Here is a 13,010-nt window from a genome sequence, read left to right as displayed (position 1 = left end):
TATGCGGTTCATGGTCATGTCTTGGCATCTTGGCATAGGAATGGCCACTAGCAGTACTGCTAACAGTTGTGCCAACTCCACTGACATGGTAGCAGGAAGTTGCACTAGAGGTGGCATCTGGTAGGACAGTGTCCTGCAACACCTGGCCTTGGAAGTGCATGGGTGGGAAAGGAGAAGCAACGTTGGGCATGTGCAGATCCAGAAGCTGGTCTGTGTAAGGTTCTTCCAAACATCAGCTGTATAAAACTGTAAACAAGATAGGTGCCCCTGAGTACCCAGTCGGATGCAACGGTTGTTAACAGTTGCTGGATCTCAGGTCACTGGAGCTGTTCAGATGTATTCAGATTCTGGGTGTATTTTAGAGAGAGAGTCCTCGGGATTTTTCGAAAGGATGGCTATATGGCAAGAGAAAAGAAGGGTGGAGGCTGCCCCCAGGGGTTTTATCTGGAGGAACTGGAAGAACAGACTAGTCCTCAACTGAGAGGTGGAAAAATCTGCAGGTGGAGCGAGTTTGTGGGAAGAGAGTGGAGGTTCAAGTGCGTATATGCCTTTTCTTGATTAGTGGTCCCTGTGATCTTAGAAATCAGGAAGTCAACTCTGATTTCTCCTGATCTCTCCTGCAACTCTCATCCCATATTGAGTTGTTGACCAGAAACCCTGCCAGTTCTCTCCAGATACCTCCTGTATCTTTTCCTTTCCATTCTCTGCCACTGTTTTGCTTGTGTGCCCGTCACCCTGTCACCCCTTCTTCTCCTTTGGCTCTAGCCATTTCTCTACCTCTGCTCCCACACCTGACCTCCATACTACTGGACTGTTCTTAACTTGCAAGTCTGGTTGTATTGAGCAAGTCACTGCTCAGAACAGTTCTGCAGTCCCTATTGCCTTAGAGGTCAAAATCAAAGCTACTTAACCTGGCTGTAAACCCTTTGCTATTTGATGTTTGCATGTTTCTCTGCTATTCAGTGGATACCATCTTGCATCAGTGAGACTGAGTGACTACCATGAATTGCCCTACCAAGGAGCTAGGGAGACTTGGGATACCCCCTTTTCCTCACAAGAAGGTGACACCCAAGCCTTGTTTCCTGCATGGCCAGAGACCACCTCCCTCTGGCATGATGACTTGAACTTCCCATCACTCCAAATGCAGGGCAGCTGGCTTTCCCAGAAAATTCTTATAAGTACCTAGTATCACAAATCCAGCCTGGTGCTATTCCACTTGCAAATTCTGCTACTGAATATTTTCTCAGGACTGGCATTGTGACGCAGTGTGTCAAGCTACTGCCTGTGGTACCAGCATCCTGTATGTGTGCTGCTTGAAGTCTCAGCTGCTCCTATTCCAATCAAGCTCCCTAATAATATGCCTGGAAGGCAGCAGTAGATGGTCCAAGTACTTATGCCTCCACCACCCATGTAGGAGACCAGGATGGAGTCCCAGCTCCTGGCTTCATCCTGGCCCAACCCTAGCCATTGCAGCCATTTGGGGAGTGAACCAGTGGATAGAAGAATCTCTCTCTCTCTCTCTCTCTCTCTCTCTCTGTCACTGCCTTTCAAATAATAAAATAAATTTTAGAAAAAGGAATATTTTTGCCTACTTGGTCCATAAGGTCTTTCCCAAATAAGCTCAGGCTCCAGCCACTGGAACAGAACCCATTCCATGATCCCATGTCCATTACACACCATAGCTCAGGCTTCTCCATGGGGAGCAAAGCAACCCTGGGAAAATGCACGTCCCTCTGCTTGCAAACCTTGGCTTTGTGAGTTTTTTCTACCCTTACAAAACTTGGATCTTAACCTGTGTCCTGTGACTTTCTGGAATTCATTCAACTATCTTGTAGGACAGGGAACAACCTTAAACACACACACACACACACACACAAGAGAGATAGAGATAGAGAGAGAGAGAGAGAGAAGATACCAACCTCAATCTGATCTCTAACCTTTCCTCTTATAACAGTCTTGTTGAATTCTTTCTGGTGCTCTGAATGCCCATGCTGTCTTAACTCCCTGCCTATATTATCTGGAGGATTCCCTGTTTGTTAACACCCTCTTTTTGTCCCAGTTTTCGGTCTACTCCCTGGAAGAAGCAGGTCAAACTCTACTTCTGTGGGGAAAAGCTGTTTCCACAGAACGCTCAGATGCCCTCGTCCTATGATACCTCTGTTCACTGGGCACTCCTCTCTTATACCCACTCCCAATGCTCCCCCCTCCCCATAAAGCTATGTGATTCTCTAGGGTGGAAATTGAGTCTCTAATCCTGCATCTCCAGCAGCAAGTACAATGCCTGGCAGGTTGTAGGTGCTCAATTTTTAAAAACAAGTCCCATCCACTACCCTTCTTTATCCTACTTTGTGATACTAGAGCTGGATCTTGTGACCATTTCCTCATTGTCAGCTAGAATATAACATTGGCTTTTTTCCCTTTAAAAAAAGTTTTATTTAAGTTATATAAGTGTCATGTATGTCATATATACAGTTTGAGGAACATAGTGATACTTCCTTTCCTACCCTCCCTCACACCCAAGCTCCAACCCTTCTTCCTCTGCCCTCTCACATTCCCACTCTTAATTTTTACAAAGATCTATTTTCAGTCTACTTAATGATCGTATAGTTAACCCTACACTAAGTAAAGAGTTCAACAAATCATGTGAAGAAAAAAAAGCTGTTCCTCAACAGAAGAGACAAGGGCTGTAAAAAATCATCAAATCTCAAAATGTCCATTTCACTTCTAAACATTATGTTTTAGGTACTCTACTAGTTACCTTGTATGAGGGAAAACATGGTATTTGTCTTTTGGAGACTGGTTTATTTCACTTAGTATAATGGTTTCTAGTTGCATCCATCTTGTTGAAAAAGATAGAATTTTACTTTTTTACAGCTGAGTAGTACTCCATAGTGTATATATACCATAATTTCTTTATCTAGTGAAAAATTGATAGACATCTGGGTTTATTCCATATCTTAGCAATTGTGAATTGTGCTACAATGAACATGGGGGTACAAAAAACCCTTTTAAATTCTGATATCTTTTGGTTTGGATAAATTTCCAGGAGTGAGATGGCTGGATCATATGGTAGGTCTATATTCAAATTTCTGAGGTATCTCCATACTGTCTTCCATGGTGGCTGTATCAGTTTACATTCCCACCAACAGTGGATTATGGTACCTTTCCCCCCACACCCTTGCCTGCATTTGTTGTTTGTTAATTGTTGTATGAAAGCCATTCTAACAGGGGTGAGGTGAAACCTCATTGTGGTTTTGATTTGCATTTCCCTGTTGGTTGGTGATCCTGGGCATTTTTTCAAGTGTCTGTTGGTCATTTGAATGACCTCTTGAAAATGCCTGTTCAAGTCCTTTGCCCATTTCTTAACTGGATTGTTTGTTTTGTTGTTGTTGTTGTTGGATTTCTCGAGCTCTTTATAGATTCTGGATATTAACCCTTTATCAGTTGTATAGTTTGCCAATATTTTCTCCCATTCTGTCATTTACCTCTTGGTTGCCTCTTCACTTTGCTGAGTGTTTCCTTTTAGTGCAGGAGCTTCTCTTGGTGTAATCCCATTTGTTAGTTTTGGCTTTGATTGCCTGTGATTCTGAGGTCTTTTCCAATGTCTTTGCCTGTGCCAATATGTTGCAGAATCTCCCTAATGTTCTCTACTAATTTGATGGTATCAAATCATAGAATCATGTCTTTGATCCATTTTGAGTGGATTTTTGTGTAAGATGTAAGGTATGGGTCTAGTTTCATACTTCTGAATGTGGAGATCCAGTTTCCCCAGCATCATTTATTAGAGAGACTATCCTTGCTCCAGGGATTGATTTTCACCCTTTGTCAAATATAAGTTGGTTGTAGATGTGTGGATTGATGTCTGGAGTTTCTAGTCTGTTCCATTGGTCTACATGTCTGTTTATGTTCCAAGATCAGGCTGTTTTGGTTATAACTGCCCTGTAGTATGTATTTAAATCTGGTATTGTGATGCCTCTGGCTTTGATCTTGTTGTATAAGATTGCTATAGCTATTCAGGGTCTCTTGTTTTTCCATATTAATTTTAGCATCATTTTTTCTATATCTGCAAAGAATGTCATTGGTGTTTTGATTATGATCACATTGAATCTGTAAATTACTTTTGGCAGTATGGACATTTTGACGATATTGATTCTTCTAATCCATGAACATGGAAGATCTTTGCATTTTTAAAATATCTTCTTCCATTTCTTTCCTTAGTGTTTTGTCATTTTCATCATAGAGATCTTTGATATCTTTGATTAAATTTATTCCAAGGCATTTAATTATTTTTGGAGCTATTGTGAATGGAACTAATCTTAAAAGTTCTGCCTGTCTTTTTCAACAAGATGGATGCAATTAGAAACCATTATACTAAGTGAAATAAACCAGTCTCCAAAGCAGTCTCCAAGGCATTGGCTGTGTATACGAAGGCTGTTGATTTTTTCAGTGTTGATTTTATATCCTGCTACTTTACCAAACTCTTCTATGAGTTCAAACAGTCTCTTAGTGGAGTCTTTTGGATCCCTATATATTGAATCATGTCATATGCAAATAAGGATAGTTTGGCTTCCTCCTTTCCAATTCGTATCCCTTTGATTTCTTTTTCTAGCCTAATGGCTCTGGCTAAAACTTCAAGGACTATGTTACATAGCAATGGTGAGAGTGGGCATCCTTGCCTGGTTCCAGATCTTAGGGGGAATGCTCCAGCTTTTTCCCATTTAATAGGATGCAAGTCATGGGTTTGTCATAAACTGTCTTTATTGTGTTGAGGAATATTCCTTCTATACCAAATTTGTTTAAGGTTTTCATCATGAAAAGAGGTTGTGATTTATCAAATGCTTTCTCTGCATCTACTGAGATAACCATATGATTCTTTCTTGAGTTTATTAATGTGATGTATCACATAATTGATTGATTTCTGAATATTGAACCATCCCTGCATACCAGGGATAAATCCCACTTAGTCTGAATGAATGATCTTTCTGATGTGTTGTTGGATTCTATTAGCTAATATTTTATTGATGATTTTTGCATCTGTGTTTATCAGGGATATTGGTCTATAGTTCTGTTTCTCTGTTGTTTCATTTTCTGGCTTAGGAATTAAGATGATTCAGGCTTCATACAGGAGTTTGGGAGGATTCCCTCCCTTTCAATTGTTTTGAATACCTTGAGAAGAATTGGAATTAGTTCTTCTTTAGATGTCTGGTAGAATTCAGCAGTGAATCTGTCTGGTCCTGGGCTTTTCTTTGTTGGGAGGGTCTTTATTATTGATTCAATTTCCATCTTGGTTATTGGTCCATTTAGGTTTTCTATGTCTTTATGACTCAATTTTGGTAGATTATATGTGTCTAAGAATCTATCCATTTCTTCTAGGTTTCCAAATTTGTTGCCATACAGCTCCTTGTAGTAATTTCTAATGATTCTTTTTATTTGTATTTTTTTCATCTCTGATTTTATTGATTTGGATCTTCTCTCTCTCTCTCTCTCTCTCTCTCTCTCTCTCTCTCTCTTTCTCTTTTTCTTTTTAGTTAGTTGGGCCAACGGTATATCAATTTTGTTTATTTTTTCAAAAACACATCTCTTATTTTTCTGATCTTTTGTATTGTTTTTTGTTTCAGTTTTGTGTATTTCTTCTCTAATTTTAATTATTTCTTTCCTCCTACTAACTTGGGATTTGGTTTATAACATTAGCTTTGAAAAGTTCTCTCAGTAGATGGTTCTGGAGAGAGCCTGCAAGAGGAAGGTGTTTCATTTCCCAACTCTAGTGGCATGTGAGATACTCAGCGAGTTTTCCAAGCACCACATGGCACTATATGCCTTAGCTTCTTCCTCAAGCTTTCCCAATGGGACTCATAGACATTCATAGGAGTGACTGTGCGCTGGGAATAAGGAAATAACCAGATATTCTGGGAATACTGAACATTGTCTCTGAATTGATTTTAATTCCTTGAGACCTAAAATGTGACTGTGGCCACAAGTCAAAGTGGGAGCTTATAGGAAAGGTGATAGATGAAATCTTAGCCCAAATCTGAGTCAGGGTAGGACCAGTTGGTCTAGAGACCCAGTTGGTCTATGGAAGTGGTTGCTTCCTCAGAGCTTAGATGTGAATTCAGAGTAGCTATAAAGAATCCCTATATTTTCTCTTTGACCAGAGATAAGGCTCTTATGGTAGAAGAGCTAAGTGGAAACTCATAGAATGTCCTCTCTCCAGCAAGATAGGTAAACTAGAAGCAATACCCCCTCCCTGTGGGACTTGAAGAGTTCAAGGGCACCAGTGAGGGATCAAAGATGTAGAGATGGCAAAACCCATCACATCCCTACATACCTCACCTTTTTGACCCATGCAAAATTTGGGTGAATACTGGAGAATGGCTTATGGATTATTGTAAAATGAATCAGGTGGTGACTCCAATTGTAGCTGCTGTTCCAGATCTTTACTTGACCAACACAGCTCCTGTCACTTGGAATGCAGATGTTAATCTAAATCATGTTTGGGTTTCTTCATATCCATTTGTAAGAACCACCAAAAGTTGGGGCAGACATTTGGTGCAGCAGTTAAGACACTGGTTGGGATGCCCACATTCCCTATTAGAGTGCCAGGTCTTGAGTTCTGAATCTACTTCCAATTCTAGATTCTATCTAATGTGTACACTGTGAGACAGAAGATTATGGTTCAAGTACTTGGGTCCCTGCCACCCACATGGGGGACCTGGAATGAGTTCCAGTGTCCTGGCTTTTTGCCTGACCCAATGTTGGCTGTTGCAGGCATTTTTTTAAAAAAAGATTTATTTTATTTATTTGAAAAGCAGAGTGGCTGATAGACATGGAGAGATAAAGAGAGAAAGAGATTTTGTATCCTCTGGTTCTCACCTCAAATGGCAGCAATGGTGGTGATGGGTCAGGCCAAAGTCAGGAACCAGGAACTCCATCTAGATCTCACACATAGGTGTCAGGAGCCCAGGCATTTGGGTCATTTTCTATTGCCTTCCCAGGGAACATTAGCAGGGAACTGGACTGGAAACGGATCATCTGGAACTCCAACTAGTGCCCTGATATGGGATGGAGGTCACAGGTGGAGATTTAACCTGCTCTACCACACCAGCAGACCCTACGATAGGCATTTAGGGGGGAGACAGTGAACTAGTTGATGGAAAATCTCTCTCTCTCTCTCTCTCTCTCTCTCTCTCTCTTTCTGCATTTCAAACAAATAAAATAAATCATGAAAAGAAACTTGGTACCCTCACAGGTCACTTTGGATAGGTTAAAGCACAACAGTCAAAGTGGTCTATGTGTCCCCAATTCCCAAAAGACCAAACATTGGGTGGTTGCTTTAAAATCCTTTACATTAAAAGGAATATCTCAATATTGTCCAGATCACTGAACCTCCAGAAATTTCGATAAGTTGGCAGATGTGAAACTTTTGTGTTGTTCCTTTCCTCCCTCTAGTTTGTATATTTAATACAAAGGCATCTAATAGAGTTACTTCTTTCTGTTCACCAGCTTCAGTCAGTATAATTTTACCAATGCAGTGGAGCAATGTGATGTTTCTCAGAGTGGCAAGATGATCCCCATCTCTGCCAATTATACCATGGCAGAGAGCATGGACATAATGCCAAAGCAAGACTGTGAGGTGTACTGTTGACCCTGCCAGGCAAAAGCAAATTGCTTTTGGTGCTGTTTCCATTGATCTACTCCACAAAGGGCTACAATGGTCAAGGCTTGGCCAGGTCAAAGGTGAGAACATTCTAACACCCTGATGTGGGCTGCTGGTGTTGCAAGCAGCAGTTTAACTTGCTATGCCACATGCCTGCCCTAAGGCTACCAGTTTTAAGGATGTTCCATAACAAGAAATGGCTCTGCAGCTAATCCAGCTCCTGTGCAAGCTGCTTTCCCACTTAGATCTCACGATCCAACACATACAATAATAACTCTCAAAGTGTTGAGGCCAAATAAGAAAGCTGTGGAAAATTTCTAGCCAGCACCAAACAAGAACCACAGAGCAGATTTTGAGGATTTCGGAGGGAATTTATGCACTGCCAAGTAGATAACTCTTCCCACTGTTTTTTGAGAAATAGCTATTGGTCTTGGGGAAAACCTGAAAATTCAGCTGTGTGTTCTCAGAAAACCATGTGGCCCAAGCTTCCTATCACGTGCTGATGTGTACAAGGCCCAGGTAGGCATTAGCATGTACGTACGCAGCAGCAAATTCTAACCACGTGGAAAGGCTACAGAATAGCCCATGAGCAGACACATCCAGCATGAATGAATAACTTAAGCGGTTGGCTCTGTCTTCTTCAACACTACGACATTGCCTCCTCTCCTTCTATTCCTACCTTCAGGTCCTTCTGAGGATTTCCTTATACACAGCTAACTGAGACAGGAAACCCTCCAACCTGGTTTATGACTGTGTTGTTTTGAGATGCCAGTACCACCCAAAAGTGGACAGCTGGGCAACATAATAGCCCCGCACAGAGGCATCCCTGAAGGAGAATCTTCCCCGGGGGCAGAACTGAAAGTAGTGTGTTGGGTTGAGAGATGGCAAGAAGTATGGGTCTACCGTGACTTGTGAACATTTGTGAATGACTTGATTGGATCATCAAGGATGAGGAGGAATAGGATTGGAAGGTTCTTGACAAGAATATCTTTGGAAGAGGTATGTGGATAGAATGGCTGCAAACCCAGAATGGGTGCAAACCATGGAGGTATTTGTATCCCAAGAGAATACCTACCAAATGCACCTCCTACAACAGGAAGCTCTTAATATGCAGCTGGACAAAATTATATTCTCCATGGCTATCAGTCAGACTTCCCAATACTTGCTCAGCACACCCTTAACTAAAGTGGACGTGATGGCAAAATAGAGCTTACCCACGGACCAACAGCAGGGACTTTCCTGCCCCAAGGCTGACCTGAACAAAGCTGTTGGTCACTGTGTACTAGGCAATTGGTAGAGACCAACAGTGATTCCCACTCCAGCACAGCTTGGTTGAACATCCAGCCACGTGGCCACACATCGATCACACTGACTCTCTTCTCTTGGATATGGCAGGCATTTGTGCTCACTGATACAGATTCTACAGATGATGAATGTGACTTCCTAGCCTTAATGCTTCTTCCAGCACTATCATCTATGGACTCACAGCCGGCCTCATCTACCCTTATGGCTTTCCACCCAATGCTGCCATTGCTTCTACTCAAGGAACTAATTCTGCAGCAAAGAACAGGCAGAAATTGGTTCATGCCTAAGCAATAAATGGCTGTTACTACATATTCCATTATCCAAAGCAACTGGCTTGCTTGAAAAGTGGATGGCTTCCTAAAGGCAATGGCACTGATTTGGAGGCAACACTCAGAAGAGTTATAACTTTGTCTTATAGAATACAGTACGTGCCTTGAATTGATGACTATTGTATGATTCTGTTACCATAGCCAGATTATGTGGGTCCATAAATTAAGGGGCAAAAGTGAGAATGGTTCTTTTCACTATTCTACCCAAATACTCAAAATTTCTGCTTCCCATCTTGGCGATTTTAAGTTCTGTTAGATTGTGGAATGCTCCCACCAGAGAACACAGCAATGGATCCATCGGATTGAAAGATGCAGTTACCTTCTGGCCCCTTAGGTCTTCTTACACCACTGAACCAGAAAGCAGAAAAAAAATTATAGAATAATTGATCCTGATTATGAAGAAAAACACGGGCTGTTGCTACATAGTGGGGTCAAGGAGAACTATGTCTGGAATCCAGTGGATCTTCTGGGAAGCCTTTTAGTTCTTTCATGATCCCTAGATAAGGCTAATGGAAAACTACAGCAGCCAAAATAAATAAATAAATAAAATGAAATGAAAACAAAAAAGAAGCAGGACTACTGAGAACCCAGACCCTTCAGAAATAAATTTTATAGTTATCCTACCACATAAACAATCTTGATCAGCCAAAGTTCTGACTGGAAGTAAGGGCTCCATAGAAAGGTAGCAGAAGAAGAAAGTCCTAGCGGTTCTAGGTAGATGGAGGCTACAGCAGAGTTACATATCTTCTTTTTTCTTTTTATGTGTACACCTTAATTTGGGCATTTGAGCCATTTTCTTCTTCTCTTTGCTTCTTCCTATTAGCAATCTGTATGCAAGTTGTGGGAGCTTAATTTTACAGTTAAGTCTTGAGGACCAGAATAGTCAATGGAACTATGGCTGAATTTGAGAAATAATTAATATAGCCAGCAAAGATACAAAAAGTGGGCCTGTATATGTTTTAATTTTGGAGGAAATGAAAACATCTTCGTTTCTACAGGAGTGAGCTGCTTCTTGCTTGTTGGGAATATAGAGTTGTGGAATTGTCCAGAAATTTACATGCGCATAGTAGGATGTATATGGAAGCTCAGTAGCTAAACTAGTGGCTTGTTCATATTATCAACTTATGTCCAGTCTCCAAGTTTACCCTTCTTTACTCTGCTTCGTGGCGCAGAGCTGAGCCCTGCACACATTACTCCTTTGCCCGCCGGCACAATGTTAAGCCTTACCAGTAGAGGGCACTAGAGGGACACTGGAGCTGGAGGGGGCTTCTCTTCTGACTCAGGGGTGCTTTTTTCCCCTTGTTCTTTTCTAATTTAGATGCCGGTAGCACGCAGGACTCCCACAAGCTGCAAGGGACCCCACAGGTTGGCTGCCTGTTGAGTTTCACCAATACCCCAGATGGCTTCCGTGAGTCTCACTGGCGCCCAGTAGGCAGCTTCCTGGGCCACACAGCAGAGAAGTTCTCTGAATCTAAACCTAAATCTCAGATCAGGAGGCTGGGCCGCCTCCAAGTCTGTCCTTTCCTTGGCGGTACCACCTCTGCCAGGCGAGTACTGGCTGCTCCGTGTCTGCCTCTCCTGTACTCTGGAGAGTTCGCTTTACCCTTGGTAGTTAATCCATAGTTACTAGTGGCCAGTTACATTCAATCTTCCTTGTTGAAATTGCTGGTGTGATCTCTGTCCCTTGGCTGGATTGGTCTAACTAATCATTGAAGAAGCTTCTCCAACCAGCAAACACACAAGGTGTCTTAGCTTTCAATCACACAAATAACACATGCATGTTCCCACTGAACACCCAGAAGACACACAAATGGAATCTTTCTTCACCCTACTCCACTCGCAGTGCAATCCCAGTTACTTCGCAGTATTGGGAGCTTAGTGTGTCCTTCAAGCCTTGGTCTTGCTCTTCTGATTGATTTGCTTGCAAAGTATGCTTTTGAAACAATGTTGTAATGAGTGTGTGTGAGTGAGTGTTGGTAGTTCTGTAAAACAAAATTCCTAAAATTGAATTCCTGAGCCAAAGAGCGGGAATATTTAAAATTTAAATTTGTCTTCAGAAAGGTTAAACTAATTTCTGATACCTTCTACTACAGATTTTAGGCAGTCATTGGATGTCAAAGTTAGAAGGCACGATTGAAAACACATGGGTAAAACTTTTTTATTTTTACTTTATTTATGGTGAACCTGAAGTTCAAAGAAAGAAATGACTTTCTTTTCACACACTTAGCTAAACCTGGAGGGTGAGGAAACTTAAATCATTAGACTGGGCTTTAGGCATTAGGTCTAAAATAATGGTCCGATATTTAAGTCTTGTCAATCCAGAGAAAAGTGGAGAACCAAGATCATTCTGGCTGTTGCTCTCTTGTGACGGCCCCACATTTCAACCTAAGTAAACGCTGTTGTTTCAGCCATGGGTGATTTGCAGCCTGAATCCCAGCTACTGGCTGACTGTCCATTTTCAGATCATAACATCTAATACTTCACAAGGATTTAGATTCCTCCTGGACAAATCTACCCATTGCTTACACCCCCTCTGTAAGACTACAGGTAATCTTGCAGCCCCTACTGAAATATTTTTTAACAGCTCCTAAGTTCTCAAGAGAAAACAGAGCAGGCAACAACTACTCATTAAAAATTAAGCTCAACACTCTTCAAATTGTACTGCCTTAACAACAGGTCCCTAAAAATAGGGAAAGAGGTCCATTGGATGGGAGCAAAAAAAGCTGAAGCCACAACACTCAACCACTCATATTTCTGGCCCCACCCCACGCACAGGCCACACTCTCGGCAAATGTTGCTGTGGCAGATGTGACCCCAGACACCCGTCTTGAACGAATTCCTGATGCTACTGCCCCCTAGCTGTGTCTGTTTAACTTGTTCTTACCAAGGGAGCTGTGAAAGTCAGGTGAGGTCTCGAAGGATCATCAAGCGCCCGAGCAGTCTTCACCCCTACCTCTACCTCCTTTGCTGGGTTCCATCTCTCCCTGTCTCTATTCTCTATTCCTGGGTCTGAATTTAGCCATCTGCAGTAGTGCTGTGATAGCAAAGACTGCGCTTAGCTCTTGCTGACCTGTCTTCTCTAACACCCATGAGAGGAGCTGAGTTGAATCACTTTTGGCTTCACTGCCAGTGTCTGGGGAGATGTAGTTTAGCTATTGGAGATCAAACAACTTTCAGGCCAGGAGTTTGGTGCAGTGGTTAAGATGCCGCTGGGTTGCCTGCATCCCATATCAGAGTGCCTGGGCTGAGTTCCAGCTCTGCTTCTGATCCAGCTTCCTGCTAATGTGCACCCTGGGGCACACCAGCGATGGCTTAAGTACTTGGATTCCTGCTACCTACATGGGAGATGCAGATGGCAGATGGGAGTGCTCTCTCTCTCTCTCTTGCTCTCTCGCTCTCTCGCTCTCTCCTCCCTTCAAATAAAGTAAAAATAAGTAAACAAAACAATTTTTCATGAATCATTCCTCTCTCTGCCTAGATCCTCACCAGAATACAGTTTTCTTTAATTTGTTACATATTTTAAACTAATAAATGGTAACATTTTTGTTTACTTATTTGAAAGGCAGAGTTACAGAGAGAGGGGGAGACAGAGAGAGAGAGAGAGCGAGAGAGAGAGAGAGAGATCATCCATCCACTGGTTTACTCCCCAGATGGCTGCAATGAACAGAGCTGGGCCAGTCTGAAGCCAGGAGCCAGGAGCCAGAAGCTTCTTCCAGGTCTCC

This window comes from Lepus europaeus, chromosome 9, assembly GCF_033115175.1.
Source record: "Lepus europaeus isolate LE1 chromosome 9, mLepTim1.pri, whole genome shotgun sequence".
Classification (NCBI taxonomy): Eukaryota; Metazoa; Chordata; class Mammalia; order Lagomorpha; family Leporidae; genus Lepus; species Lepus europaeus.
This window is presented reverse-complemented; position numbering follows the sequence as displayed.